Genomic DNA, 16,383 nt, shown 5'->3' with positions numbered 1-16,383 from the left:
GGGTAGAACAAACACAATGGATTATAGTGTGTGTGTGTGTGTGTGTGTGTGTGTGTGTGTGTGTGTGTGTGTGTACGTACGTAGGCATGCTTTCCCCACTTTGGAAGTGATTTGTTTGGTAGCTCTCTTGTTCTCAGGCAGCCTTAATCCTTTCTGAGCAGCACTTACATGGCAACCTTAGAGAATTAGACTTGTACCTGGTTATTTTTTTTTCTCTCCTTGATATAGCTCACTGCCCTTTCTCAATGGTAACCATGGTCTAGTAATTTAAAGCTTTTGAACCTGGTGAACAGATTCATTTAAGACCATAATCTGAGGGGTTTCCACAAAATGGGAAGTGTCTTCTACCAAGAAGCTACAAAAGAATTTACAACAGAAAATCTGAGAAGTGTCTTGCTCACGGTGGAGTGTACAGTAGTGAAAGATCCACTTGCCCAGTGTCAATCATTCAAAAAGTCCTGAACTCTTTGGGCTTAATGAGTTGAGCCCCGAGTTTCCTTGCCTTCTCCTGAGGGATCGTTTGTTTCCTCTTTTAACATAAAATTCAGTAAAGAGTCTCCATGAAGCAAAGGGGTTTCTAAATTATGAAATAATTATTAAATACCAATATGTAGGAATGATAACATTTTACGTCAGAAAAATTAAGTTACATGAGCACATTTCTTTTTGATGCTATTTATTTAAAGACAATATATTGTTGAAGTGGTTTTTTTTTAATCATTACAGACATTTGGGGGCATGCCTACATCTTAAGAGTCTATGACAATAACTATGATTTTGTCACTGATATTATTTTATATTCAGGTTGCTAGATTTGAATTAATTATATATCTAAAACAATTGCTGTTTTGCGTATGTGTGTTGACACAAATTTAGTATTTGCAAAAAGAGGTTTTTTTGCTTTTCCAAGAAGATAAGATAGAAAGTGTTTTTTTTTTTCTTTTTTGTAGAATAAAACTGTGATATCATTGTTACATAAAATAGTGGTAACTACTGTTATTTTCTTTTAATATCCCTCTCAGGCACTATGTTTTTACATTTCCCCTAAGGTGTCTCCAAGAAAGGTGATAAGAGAGTCCTTTAATAAGCGTCCCCGTGCGTGCACACATACTTATATGCTCAGTGAGTGATTAATCAAAACCAAAATAAAGCTCTGGAATGAATCACTATGTTATGTGCCATTTCCCACATGCATAGTATCTCTCTTTCCTTGATCTCAGTGGTGGTAATGGTGAGATTTTTCTGTTAAGATAATAGAAAGTAGATTTTAATAACTTACCATCGTATATTTCCTCAGTAACTGTTCGTTTAAGATCCTCTCTAAAAATTTTAGCATTGTATTTTGCACACTGCCTGTGGAAACAAAGACCCTAGAAAGGCACGTGCAATGTATATAGCATAGATAAAGAGTGATTTCTCTAAGTTGCTTTGCTGATATTTCCCTCAAATCCTCCTGACTTCTCTTTTCATTCAAATGTGAATCATGACAAAGGCACATGCTGTGAAAAACCTACCTGTATAGTTTTATAATAGATTTCAAATAAATTAAATTTTTAGGATAAATTATCATTGAAGTATTCAGGGAATCAGGTGCATAGCCCCTCTTCCTACTGATGGGAGCCATGCACCTAATTTCAGGCACTCTAAACGGAAATGTAATCACCTGTGTGTTTTCTGCTATAAAAATATAGCTCGGTATTCAGTGCAAAAGCAATACTTGGTTCTCTGAAACCCATTGTTGATGAGATTCCATCAGGTCTCGGGCATTTCACCTTAGAAAAAGCACTTTCTATGAATGCCACTACAATAAAACACCTCTCCCTCCCCTTCTCTTCTAAGTACCCTCTCTTCAAAGCCTTCTCTTGCCAATTCATGAATACCACTCTTCCCATAGCTAGAGCTTCTCTAGGACAAGCAGTTAGTCTTTAATAGCTAATATATAAACTTGAATGTTTTAGTGCTCCTCTGAGATCCACAATGAAGGATAACTTTTCATATGTGATGGTTGCTGCCAGGCAGCCGGGCTGCTGCCTATAAAACACACATGTAAGTGTCTATTGTGATGAGGAAACAAAAGTTGCCATCCACATTACCCGCAAACTGCACACTTTCTAACCTAGGAGAAGCACAAACACGAAAAGAAAACTCAACAGAAGAAAAGAAAACTTTAAAGGAGTATTTCCAAACTATATTAATGAGGAAAACTTCTAGAATTTTCCTATCTTGATTTAGTCCAGATATAGTGAGTATGCTTTTAGTGCATATCCTAATTAGCTAATGCTTTTCAGTGTGATTGTAAAGGCACTTTATATTTCCTAAGGTCACCCAGATATTTTAACTAAGTCTAATATACACTCAGAATATTTCCTAAATTAAAGTATTACAAAACGATGTTTTGTGAAAATGGCATGGAAAGCTAACTATCATATGATTTCCATGCCATAGAAACCTGCTATTGTTTGAAAGAGTTGGGGGAAGAATGGAAAACACATAAAATGTTATGTGGTCTGTTTTAGAAGTGGAGAAAAGGAATATCATAAGTAATTGAAATCCACAGATAAGCCAAGGCTGTCCTTTTTAGTCAGTAAGCTCCACCCTTCCTAGGCCTTTATAAAATTGAACACAAGATTGCAAAGCCTTTGGCTTGAATAAAAAATTTTTGTTACTTTTTTCCCCCTGTCATATTGACCAAAGGGAAAGGGACAATAAGGAACCCACATTATACTCAGACTGAATAGCCCCTCCTTGCCTCTGCTGGGGTTGGAAGGTGATCTATCAGTACCTGGTGGATAATCAAAGAATTGGATGAGATGAGAGAAAGAGCATAATTTAACAATGTCAAAAAACATTGTAAGCTGGTGATGATTATATGTGTTGTCTTGTAGAACAAAAATCAGGATGGCTGACTATAGATTTTACTTTTCCTCTGGAAATTTTGGAATTTTGCTGACCCAGTGTTCAGTGCCAGGAAAAAGTGAGAGTTTATAAATTTGTGAGATGCTGTGGTCACTTTTCACGAAGCTTCTTACTCTCTTCCTTCTGAATGAGCAGGGTTATCTCTGAGCCTGGGCGTGAGGAGTGGGGTTCAATGCCTTCTTGTCCAGCCTCACACGTAGAGGAAAGGGCTGTAACTTTCTGAAGCTTCCAGCCTGATTTCAGAGAATCTTGAGGAGTGTGTACCCAAGGGGAGCGTTCAGGCAGACTGGTTGCTTTGATTGTTAATGTTTGCCTCTGACTTCGTAGAATGCGATCTCTAAGTATGACGGCCGTGTCTATCTTCTGGCCTCCATTTAAAAAAAAATTAAGAGGCTAAACAGATTTTCTGGCTAAAGTATGTAACCTGTGACAGTATAAGAACAGAAGACAGACGTTTAGAAAAATCTCCTTTGTGAGGCCATTGCTTTTATAAAAAATTGCGAATTAAAATCGAATAGCAATTTACATGGGGAAGTTGTAGAGTGAGGAAAATGGACTTGTTGGGACTGTCCCAAGGATAGTGAAGAAATGGCTGAAATAACTATTTAATGCAGAGGGGTCATTGGCAAACTCGCTTTGAAACATGTTAAAAAGCACCATTCTGAAGTTTATTATTTCAGTTTGGTCCGTGATCAGATATAAAGCATTGCCCTCAGATAGTTAAAGTCTGTAGATATTTTGAGGCCCTAAAAAACCACAGTGTAATTATTCTTGGACCCACATAGAAACCGTACTGGAAAATGATATGACAAATAGCTTTCTACACGGGTGCGTGGCCTGGTTCTTGGCTGCGAGGCCCCATAGAGCCCGATTTGCACAGATGAGAAGCAGGATCCGTGTAGAACTCCGTGTGTGGCTCTGCCTACGCTGAGACACGACACGCATCCCGAGGGCTCTATTCTTGTCCCAATGTCCCAATGTCTGCTTCCAAAGTCTTGGTCCCACAGGATTCTGAATGTCCTCTGGACTGTGGCAAGAGCCAATGCTACCCTGGAAATGCACAGCCTGGAATGAGTGATGTCCCTCTAAGACCTTCCTATTCACTGTCTGAGACCAAGCTACTCACTTCATGTGGCCCAAATCCCTGTGAACACCTAAGAAATTATCTTTTAAAATGCCATCAAATATAGAACAGTTAGGAGAAGGCAGAGCAAGATGACCAAAGGCAGAGGAACAAATTCTTTTGTTTATAACTCAGGAATCAGAGAAAATGTTTCCTCGGGGATTCAATGGGTAGTTTGTTTTAATATGTGGAACCTTTTTGCCTTCAAATTTTCTAATCAGCAAAAATAAATAAATATAATGTTATGAGGTTGCCCTTTGCTATAATAAAGACAGCATGGGCCTGGGAACTGACCGACTGACATTCAAATTCTTATTTTATCACTTTCTAATTCTGACAACTTGGAAATATTAATTTATTTCTCTATAACGTAGTTTCTTAATCTGTAAAATGGGAATAATAAACCTCACTATTATTATTTTATGAAGATAAAACTTGATTAGTAGACTTAGTTATCTGTAAATTAATGCTCAATAAATTTTGCATTATAAAAGTATCTGTATACATGATATGCAACCAATTATGCCTATTATTATTATTATTATTCTTTGGGATAATTATTTCACAAGTGTCCTATGTCCTCTAAACGGTTTCTATTTTGAACTTTGATTCCTAAGACTTTTGCGTAGGGTGCAGATATTATCAGTTTTCTTATATCCCATCAAGTTTTATTGACTGAGAAAGGATGGAGTTCCAAACTTAGTGAGTGAAAGAAAGAACATGAATAGGCAATGCAAATAATTTTTCATTTTTAATGGCGTAGCCACAATTCAGGCAAGCCACATTCTACCTCTCCGATCACACTGCAATGAGAAGATTTAGAGAGGTGCAATGAATGTTGAAAGCTTTACCTTCAGGAAATGTAGCCAATTGCCTGTTTTCTCTTGAAGTCATCTTTCTTGTTAGGTTCTGAATAGAAAGTTCTGCCTTGTGAAAGAGTACCAGAGGTAAATATGCCTGATAAATAGGAGGGTGAGAATGGATGACAAAAAAAGCTAAAGTTCCATGTGTAGCTTCAGAGAATTCCACTGCTAAAAAAAAAAAAAAAATGCCATAATTCTATTTGCTGCTCTATCCCTGGCACTGGCGAACACTCCGTGTCAAATACATAGTAAAAGCTCCGTAAGTAAGTATGTGTTGAATACATGAATAAACGAACCATTTTCCTGGGGAAATTATATAGTAGGTGGCATCTATCCTAGGAGCTCAGAGATGGCTTCTAATAACCATGACTGATATTCTTCACCTTGTGTGGAGGCAGCAACTCAGAAGTTTTTGACCTTGAATGTTTTGGATTTCAACATTGTGTTAGTGCATCTTCCCCAGCCTCGAGTTCATCCGTTGGTATATCTCCAGACCAAGTCTGGTGACAGAGTAGGTGCTTTGAGATCTTTTGATTGAAATCCTCTATAATTATGAAGCTATTTATAAGATATAGATTTCCATAGGTGATTTGTTTCTTGCTTTGTGAACCTCACTATATAAGAAATGCCATACCAAGTAAGTTCGGTGATTCTTGCAGCCCAATCTACTCCCAGAAGTGGCTCCAAGGAATATTCTATGGGAGATAGTGGTTGCCATCCAGTATATTACCTAATAAAGTGTAATTACTTAATAAGTATATTACCTAATAAACTTCTTCAATGTGCCCTGATAATTCACCAGTAATCTCTCATATAAGAATTAATTTAATCATTTTGAATGTTGTAAGCTAAAAGTATATTTTCATAGATTCCTCCCCCCAATTTTAGCAAAGTTCCTTATTACACAAACTTAGATACTGCAGAGTTCAAATGATGATGGACACTAAATCAGGATAAAATATGATTATTCAAAAAGGGATTGTTACCTCAATAATAAAGTATTTTAATTAGTAAGTAGGACAACTATAGGTGAATATTGAAGTAAAATATTGATTTTCTAGATTTCTACCTACTTCTATTCCTCTATTTCTCTTTTTTTATTCCCCTGAAAATAGCCTTTCCTTAGTTCACACCACCAGATAATCACTCTCCTTGTTCATTTGTAACATCTAGATGATACTAATAGTGATAAATTGTTCCACCTCAGAAAAGTTTTAGAAGCATCAGATGTCAAAAAAAATTCAATTTTTTTTTTCAATTTGTGAACATAACAAAACTCAGTTGAATTAACAAAGGTGACTTCCATTGAATAGCATGCTCAGGGTAAAAGATATTTTTGTACCTCCATAAAGGAAACTTTTTTCTTTTTACATATATATCATTCAAGTGCCAAAAAAAGAAAAATCTCTCTCACTGTTTATTGAAAAAAATTTCATGAGAGCCAATCTCACTTTTCCAGCAGAGCAGCAACCTACCTTCCTAAAAGGGGAGCAGATGATGCTTTTGAAAACATTGCCTGAGTGTTGCAACACATTTATTTTAAAATGCTGTTTCTATTATTCTTGAACACTTAGAGTAAAACCTCATTGTCAATGGTGTTATCACCAGGCATGGCAGGTTGTTTTCATGCAAGAAGTTCAAACTCTCCTCTGATGTGCTCAATTAGGGGAGCTTTATATAACTCCTTAGGACCAACTAAGGGTGCTACATTCTGTTGTGATTTTTTTTTTTTTTACAATTGGGCTCTCATATCCTTCTGACCTACATAGCATGGGGCAATCAGCCAACAGCTGGTACTTCTCAGAGTTGCCCAAGGAGAGTGGCAATTTGTGTGAGCTGGCTTCTACGTGCGGCTATTTATACGTCTGGCTATAGATCTACCTATCATCCTTTTTCTCTGTTCAATTACTTACCATTGACACACTTCATGAACAAAAGTTCTTTAGTGCGAGCATGATCTTAGAGTAGATTTATACAAAGTGCAATAGGCCTTTATCCAAAGAATGAGTTGTGCAAAGGAAACCCTGGATCAGTACTCCCTCTTCTATATCAGATTTTGACCTTAAGACCTACCTTAGTGTAGTGTGTAGCCAGTTTGAAGAGTTCCTTTCCTCTTTCCTGGAAAGGGACAGTGGGAGGTGGGCGGAGAAAGCGCTTGGGCTATTCTTCTCTTCAGAGTGGTCAGCAACCTAGTGTCGCTTGGAATTGCCTCCTGGGTCCTCTACTCCCATTCAAACGCCACCCATCAGATTCAGCCGGGAAGTTCGGTGTGCCAAGCTCTGAAGTATAATGTCTCTCACTTACCTGAGCCAAGTCCCGCTCTTGTTAGATTTTTAAGATCGCAATTACATTAAATGCCAAATTTCAAAATCGAGGGAAAGTGGCACTCAAAGAGAGATCTGATTACTATTTAAGAGGAAAAGGAAAATCTAAGGAGGATTTGAGTGCCAGTCATAGATCACTGGATCGTCGACAGCGTAGATGGTGTTTATTTATCTTTAGCATGTGTGAGATCTGTGGCTATACACAAATATCTCTTGGGGAGCATCGTGTATACGCCAAGGAACAATGAAGAAATTGGTGTCAATCCTTTCAGACTGGAAATGTTAAAACTCAAACATTGGAAAATGTAGGGTTTTTTTATAGCCTTTTTTTTTTTTTTTTTTTTTGAGAAAATTGGTTTAGAGGAAGAATTGAGTCCTTAAAGGCAAGGACACTTTTTACATTATGTATTTATTTAATTTCTATGTATCACTTGGAGGAATACAAAAGATGAATCAAACACGTATCCGACCCACAACTCTGCCTGTTAGTTAAGGGAAATAAGTCATAATCAAAACACATCAAACACCGCAATTCATAATACAGCAGAGGTCCACGTGACATGCTGCGGCAATTAAGAGAAGGAAGGAGATTAGTGCAGGATTTCTTACAGAAAATTCTATTGTTTAAACCGTTTGTCACAGAGATATTCAAAGGGTCTCCAGAGATCACCTTCAGCCAGTAGTGATTCCAGGGGCTGACGTAAAGCGCCCACGTGCTGTTGAGCCGTTAGTTCACGTCCTTCCTGGTGTGCCGAGGAAGGTGCTAGAAAGAGGTATTTTCGAGACTCGCTGGGCCAGAGTTAAAAGTAAATGAAGTATTTTCCTTTTCTTGAAAACCATCATGTATTCACTTAACAACTGTTTCCTAGATGCCTGCCTCTGAAGACCCTAGAAACCAAGGAATGTGGTGTTATCTGGACAAATCATTTAGCTATAGCAAGGTCACCCTGTATAACATGATTATTCAAAATTTTTAAAGTTTTAATACTTTAGTATTTATGATGATGGCAATATTTTAGTTACCTTCAGAAAGTCATTTCAGAAATAAAGCACCGAGGATTACCCTACAATGTTCTTCCCCACTTATTTGCTTAGGTCAACATTGTCCATAGAGGACAGTTCAGCAATATCAAGAGACACTTTTGCTTGTCACAACTTGGGGAGGGTACTACTGGCCTCCAGTGGGTAGCAGCTGAGGATGCTACCAATCATCCTACGATGCCCAGGGCAGCTCCTCCATCAAAGCGATCTCTAACCCCAAATGTCAATGGTCCACAGCTGAAAAACCCTGGCTTACGTTTAGGTTCCCCCCTACGTCGCCAAGTGCAAGCCCCCAAATCCTAAAGATTCTGCCTGGAGAGGGCTAATATTCACACACCCCTTTGTGAAGGAACAAGCACCTCAGCTACACAGTCACAGAAGCCAGCTGGACTTGGTCGCGTCATCAGATGCAAGATGAGTCTAGGAGATCGGGGAGAGACGGGAGGGACACACGCAGGCTGCTGCAGTGTGTTTGTTGAGGTCCCCTTCCCCAACAGGGTGAGAATGGGCTTCTAGACAGTAGAAGCCAGGGGAAAAGGTAAATTCAGAGGCATCGTCCCTCAAGGGCCAGCTGGGCTGTTGCAGGCTTGCCACCAATTGCTGCCTGTTCATTGGCGGCAAGGATTTAGCTTTTCTACTCGTTTCCATAGCCACTGACTTCGTCTCTTGGCCCTTCAGTGCCTTCATTCAGATCGTCACTTCACAGCTCCCTTCACCTTCACCCAAGACCCTATGGCCCCACCCCGCTCAGCCTTTCCCCACTGGGTTCTCTACCCTGGAGCACCGAGTCACCTCGTGGTCACAGCAGATGGGCAGTCGGGGCTGACGGACCTGCCCTCACAGCCAAGGCTGCGTTGGGAGGGAGGCATTTCTGTAAACTGAAGACGAGAACGTGAATTCATTTATCAAATAAATATTTTTATACATAGGGGTCAGACTCTGAGGTCCCAGTTTTATGAAGTGTCCTGAAAACCTGATGAACTTCTGTGTTTGTATATCTCACTGCATTTTAGGTCTCAAAGTCCTGACTTCAAAATGGCATTTTAGCAGTAGTTTGTTTTAAAAAATAGAGACAGGGTCTCCCTATGTGGCCCAGGCTGGACTGGAACTCCTAGGCTCAAGCCAGCCTCCGGAGTAGCTGGGACTATAGTGTGCGCCACCCCGCCCGGCTTTTAGCCGTCTTTTCTATGACCAAATGGTAGGTGACACTCCCAAGCTACCTCTGGCGGCTTTGCAGCTCCCCTACAAACCTGCGTGGGAATTGCAGTTTCCTGTCTATTCTCTCATCTTTTTCTCACGTGAGCCCAGAAGAGTGGGGCTCTTTTAGCACAGCGCTTAGTATTTAGTGGATACATGATTAAACAGCCGATCAATTTTACAATGCCCAATTTTTTGAAATGATAAACACATTCCGATTGTTCAAATGACTCGTCCGATGACAGGTGGTTTCCTAGGGACAGCTCTAGAGCCCTGGGCAGCTGACTGCCCTTGCAGGGCTCTTTCATGCTGCCTCTCTGGGTTTGTCTCAGCCAGGACAGACACACAGCTGTGGGGCGCTACAGTGGCAGTGAGCGATTTCCCGGGTCCCAGAGCGGCAGCTCACTTCGAGGAGAGCGGTCCGCAGGAAGCGGTCCTGCGTGCCTGGGCTTTGCCTAGCTCCCTCGCACACCTTCAGGTGTGGAAGTCGCTCAGTGCACTTTCATCAGAGCTCGCTCCTGCTCTTTAAGGCAGGGGAACCCTGCTTTGATTTATTTTGTATTTCACCACAGGGCTGAGCACACCCTAGAGGCATTTAATCTGTTGGCTCGAATTGATCTCAGATGCCGGGCTCGGCCTGAAGTGAACCTTCACACCAGAGGACTCGGCAGGTCATCGGAACTCATTTCTGTTTAAATCCAACCACCTCTCCCTTGGGTCCCTGGGTCTGGTCAAAAGATCACAGCTTTGACACTAGATGTAGTTAAAGCAAAGACACGCTCTTCCTTCTAAGTCTGAAGGTTGAAGACATAAGATGGTCAGGGGCGATAATGTCAGTCTCCTGCTCAAAAACTATCACCTACCTAAAGAATCAAGTGTAGAGTCAAGAGCCCAGCACGCTGCTCCCAATTCACCTTTTCCGACTTATTTCTCATTGTCCGTTTACATCTCCCACCAGCCTGTCCATGACTGTGTACAGGAGGTTCATACCGTCCCCTCGGCCAACAGTGGCTTCTCCCTTCTGTCCCCTGCCCCTGCCCATCTCACTAGAACCCAGTCCGTCTGATGTACTCACCCTCTTGCTCAACAGATATCTATTCTACATCGACCACGTGTCACGTAATGTGCTCAGCACTTGGAATACAGAGGTGAAAAAAGAGACCCCAGGTCACCTGTGGGCTCCATCTCTTTAGCAACAGCTTCCGTGGAACAAACAGGGCGGTTGAATAGTCACCACGTGCGAGGCCTCGTTAGGCGGGACACTGACAGGATCCTCTGACAGAGAACAACAGGAGAGTCGCTTACGGGGAGAGGTCACGGGAGACCCCACGGGGAGTTGCCACTCAGGCTGAGCACTGACACCGTGTAGGAATTGGAAGAAGAGCTTTCCAGAACCAGGAGCAGCAAACAGGACCCGGAAGCCTGAAAATCCCACCTTTAAGCCTGTTTCTGTGATGCTTTTTCTCACCACCAACCTGCCCACCCTGGTCCCGGGATGGAAATAACGTTTGCCTCCTTCAACTCCCACAGACGCTATCTGTTCCTCTCTGGCGATGTGTCTCACTCCCTGTCGCAGAACAAGGTCATTTATCTCAGCCCCCTTGAGGGCAGTGTGCACGTCAAAGTCACTTTTGAAGTCCCTCAGAGTGGGCTGTGATGATCCTGGCCTCTTTCTGTTGACTTTTCCACACCGTCACTGTGAGAAAAGGTGGATGCACAGAATGGGCTCTCTGCACCCGGCAGGGACGGGGCAGCTCTCCTGTCGGGGCTCGAGAGTTAACCTGGTCCCTGCCGCATTCCTTCCACTCTCAACAGTGCTAACTGCCGACTAGAGAAATGGCACGACACAGGGACATCTTGTAGGATTAAAAAGTGATAAATAAAATTGCCTCTTTTTTGAACTCAAAGACATAGTTCTAAGGGTGGGTGGCTGGGCAGGGACTATACACCCATATGACTCAAGCTGGAATAGTTGACTTGGGACATGGGTTACATTTAAACTTGAAGAGATACATGTGTATATAATATCCACATGGTTAATACTAGCAGAAAGTGTTAGAGGAAGGGAAATAGAATAATTATGTAAGAAAGCTCAAGTGCCAGATAAGTATTCAGGCTTTGGGAAGCAAATTGAAGTCACTGGTAAATAAAAGAGTTAAAAACCATAGCACGAAAATTGGTTTCATAAAAGAACAGTGTTCTGCAATTGCCTTATGATATTGAATTCTACTTGAGTAAATTAGGAGTGGTGTTCTCTTGTTTAGCTGTCATTAAAGAACTCAGTGGTAAATGTCAGTATCCCCACCAAGATCCCACTGAGTTATGTGAAATTCTCCAAAAAACTCTCCAACAGGAGAATTTATAAGCTCTGCATGTTCAACCGTCTTAATGTGTAAAACTGACTGAGAGATCTAAGACTAACTGAAGGCAGCTCAATTCCAATTTGTTTGTTTTTTAACAATGTCTTTGACATGTTGTACATTATGTCACGTTCCAATTTGATGGAAAATGACTTCCTATGTCCAACAAGAAATATGTTTTAAGAAGAATGCCAACTACACTGTTATTTTCCTTGCTGTTTTCAATGACAGGCACTTTGCCTCATCTTCTTTCTTCAAAAGATCATTTATCAACAACAGAGTTAGCTCCTGGTAAAAGAGTCTGGCTTCGACTGGGGCCTTCTCATCTACCCACCTCCGAGAGCAGACTGAAGTGTTTTGCATTTTTCTCTAGATAAGCCACCCTTGTAAAGACTCCCAGCAACATGAGCTCCAAGACTGATACTGGACAGTTTGCAAGTACTCTTTTTAAGAAAGGGAAAGTATCTAGTCCGAGTTTAATGCGGGTAGCTGAACACCACGTTCTCCAAACACAGTAAATGTCCTTTAGTTTAGTTTATTTCGTGTCTGCCTTGGTGTTATCCAGTTAATTCTTAGTAGTTCGGAACAATCCTTCGAGGAGCAAAGAAACGTTTATTCAACACAATCAGTGAACTGAGAGTATGGGAGGTGGGGGGGGGAGATAATAAGAGTTGGGGAGGAAGAATAGGAATTCTTACAAAAGTTTGGAGTTAGGGGTCCTAGTGGAATTCCTCCCCCTTTTAACAACAAAGTACAGAGTGAAAGAATATGCTCAGCTTACTTTGTCTTCCTACTTCGTTTGATCTGAAAGAACAATCAGATATGACTGATTTCTGAAGACCGTTCAGAATAGAGAGATCTCAAATGCCCCAGTGATAGCCACCATTGTCAACAGGAGGCATTCCAGGTACTGACACCAGCACCTGAAAACGCTCAGATGCTCAACACTTTATCTTTCATTTCAAAATCTACTGCTGGGAATTCTCTTTCTACAATGCATCGGATGATGAGTGTTTAGAGGAGAAATGGATCCTGAAGGAGAATAAAGCGTGGACCTCAGAGCCTGGGCTGGAACGCTAGAGGAATCAGATATTTTAAGGTTACAGGAGAGAAATTTGTCTGAGAGAGAGAAAAAAAAAAAAAATTGAGAGGAGCTGCTGAAAGAAAGAAAGGAAATTTTACCTACCTAGACCCACGTCTTTCATTTGACCTCTGGCCATCATGCGGTTCTCTGCCTACCTGCAGGACGACTAGCCTGGTGACGTCATGAGGCAATCTGGCATACATTTCAACACCATGAGAAAGAATCTTTACCTCAAAGGAGTCCGAGACAAGCTGGAAATCCCCTTGGAGGATTTTCTGCCAGAAAATGCATCACTTTTGTATCCCAGAGCCCCATGTTTTAAAGGATAGGGCAGATTGTTTTTTATTTAGTCAGTTTTTTAAAACAGGTATGTCACTGACTGTGGTAAATATCTAAAGGAGCCAACTTAATGAAAGCGCGGGATTGGAGTGCATGCATGCTAAGGTCATAGAACAGGTTTTGCTCATTCTTAATTTAGTATGAAAGTAATACTTCTCAAAAATAACATCCGTGGTGTCTTTTTAGTCATATACTAGGGTAAATGTTTGAGGAGGATGAGGTGGCTGTTTTTTAAGCAAGAACACAATTCCACTGGGATGCATTTGATTTTATCTCCACAAGGGATGAGTCTAGGGCTACAGATAGTTGTATAGCTACCAATCGATTGCATGGAAGAATCAAGAGATATGATTTGCTTCTGTCCTGGAGGTATCTGCTGTCTTCAGTGGCATACAAAGTACATTTTTTTGAAATGTAAAATTTAGACAAGGGTTAAAAAGCCAATAAATTTTTAGGTCATTGACTCTGTTTCATCCAATTTAGCAACTTATCAAATATATTTAATAAAATTCAGGTTTGGTTTTTAGATTCTTGACAGTGATACAGTAAAACTGTACCCAGAGAGAGAAGAAAATACCTTTATCTGGAATATCAAGTTCACTAACAAATGTGCTCTTGTACCTTTTTATTTAAAGAAGAGAGAACTATAATAAAAATAATAAATATATGCTACTTCTAATACCTTTACACATCTGTGATTCAACACTTCAATTGTATCTAAACCTCTAAGAAAAAAAATTATATTTTTGTTTGGGCGAGGTGGCTCATGCTGATAACCCTAGCACTCTGGAAGGTGGAGGCAGGAGAATCACTTGGGTTCAGGAATTCAAGACCAGCCTAAGCAAGAGTGAGACCCAATCTCTATTAAAAATAGGAAAAAAAAAAAAATTAGCTAGGTGTGGTGGCACACATCTGTAGTCCCAGCTACTTGGGAGGCTGAGGCTCAGGAATTTTAAGTTGCTGTGAGCTAGGCTGATGCCACCATACTTTAGCCTGAGTGACAGAGCAAGACTCTGTCTCAAAAAAAAAAAAGAAAGAAACTAATATTTTTATCAAACTGGTTTTTAGTTAGTATTTCATTCCCTAAGAAACTTTTTAAGTTCCTAATCCATGCTTATTAAAATTTTTTTTTCCCTTTATGAAGGGCAATATTTTAATCTTTGGAGGAGTAGAATAATGGTTAAGGTGCTCTAATTGAAACAGGTTTTTACAATTTTTGAAGAAACTAAAACAAAAATTTTGAGGAAGAAATCATAGGGTTTTTTCCTTCTGGGAAGCTAGAGTCAACTGAGTGGAAAGAGATCAGAAATTGTATGCAGGATGAGACACTGAGCGTCTGGGCACGATTAAGGAGAAGCAAAGTGAAGACAGCAGCAGTGCATGCTGGGATACGCAGGTAGCATCAGCTGCTGTGGCAAAGAATGAACACTGAAAACTCACAGACCATCTCATAAGCAAATAAGTGGCATTTTCACGCTACAGGTAACAACTTGAACTCGTATGGCTTCAGTTTACGATCCCCTTGATTTTTAAGAACAATAAAATTCAGTATACTTATTATATTGGTTTCTTTAAGTTTTGTCTTCCTTTATCATAAAGAAATGCTGGAATTGTTACAGTATTTTTAAAAAACCACATTACCTAAAGGAAATCAATATCAAAAATCCTAATCAGTTTTACCAAAATACACTTTCAAGGAGGATCACAAATTCTTTTTACTGACATTGCTTTTAGATATCAATAATATTTCTAAAATAAATATTAAGGTAATTTTACATTAAAAAAAGGAAAAAATGTTTTGGTGCTCTATTGGAAGTGAAGTTGCACATTTCTTTTGAAGAAAATATTCCCAACAAAAGTGCTGTGGTATTTTCTTAAGAAGAATAGTCTATGAGTTACCTAGAAACAACATCTAAACACATTTTCTATAGCAAATACCAAATTTAAAAGTTCAACTTGTTATACACATACACACACATACAGAAACAAATACAAACTGAGGGTGAATTTTAAAATAGCATAAAGCTAAGAGTAATAATTACATAATTGCCAGTACAAGCCAAATGAATATTTCTGATGCTCACTTGTTATGGAGTTAAAGTCTCCAATGACTTGAAATATTATAGGTCACATATACCCAGAAATTAGGAAGCATATGTTGCCTAGACAGGTTTATACATTTCCTCAGATATATGGTGCTTGTAATAATTCTGTTGAAATTTATTTAAATTAGCTGTCTATTTGGAGGTCAAATAAATTATTATAATGTTTTACTATGTCACCTGTCTTTTGAAAAGTTCAGGATGTTGTTTAAACTATGTCTATGTGATAAAACTCACCAGATCAGGTTACACATGTGTGATTCGATAAAATTGTCATTTTCTATGAAATGCCTACTACATTTGGGTTGTTGGAGTTGCTGGTCAGGACTCTTTCAAGGATAGCAGGGAAGGAGTTTGTGATGGTGTTGGAGCTGAATTTTGTCCTCTGACTTATCTCAGCCACCTCTAGTTCCTGGCACATATTACAAATTACAACTGGTGGGGAAATGGAATCCCAGTGAAAAATAATGACCTATGGATGAAGGTGGTCATTTCAGCAGAGTTTGCAAGACTTGGGCTGGTGCAGATGCAGTCTCGGGTCAAGTGGCATTCATTCCGTCTAGCTGCTTGCTTCTCTACCTTGTTGCACGTCTGCCTTCAGTCATTTAAAATAAAAACTGCAAAGTCATTTAAAAGACATCTAGGTTGGGTTTTTTTTTTTTTTTTTTTTGGCCTGTCACTTTAGACCTTGTGTGAATTTCACACATCAGTTTTGATTACCCTCAGTACTGAACAAATAGGTTTATCGTAATACATGATGAGTCTAATGTGATTATCCCTTCTTCCAAATACTTTATAAAATGCTCCCCAAAGTACCCTCATTTGTATTTACTTAGTAATTGGCATAGGGATATGCAAAATCAGTAGGAACTGCCTTACCTCTTACTTAGATTCATGTGTGATTCAAAGTAAAAAATTAAAATTAAAAATTAAATATTTATATTATTGAAGCTTTTTACTTTTTTTTTTTGAGACAGAGTCTCGCTTTGTTGCCCAGGCTAGAGTGAGTCCCATGGTGTCAGCCTAGCTCACAG

The 16,383-nt window shown here is 39.8% G+C and overlaps 1 protein-coding gene across 6 annotated transcripts in view; it reads left to right on the top strand.

The window, feature by feature from the left end:
- The window catches only part of TENM3 (teneurin transmembrane protein 3), a 2,406,934-nt gene that overhangs the window by 1,716,944 nt on the left and 673,607 nt on the right, over positions 1-16,383 (top strand). The window lies entirely within an intron of this gene.

This window comes from Microcebus murinus, chromosome 15, assembly GCF_040939455.1.
Source record: "Microcebus murinus isolate Inina chromosome 15, M.murinus_Inina_mat1.0, whole genome shotgun sequence".
Lineage (NCBI taxonomy): Eukaryota > Metazoa > Chordata > Mammalia > Primates > Cheirogaleidae > Microcebus > Microcebus murinus.
The sequence above is the reverse complement of the archived record's forward strand: the minus strand, read 5'-3'. Positions and strand labels throughout refer to the sequence as shown.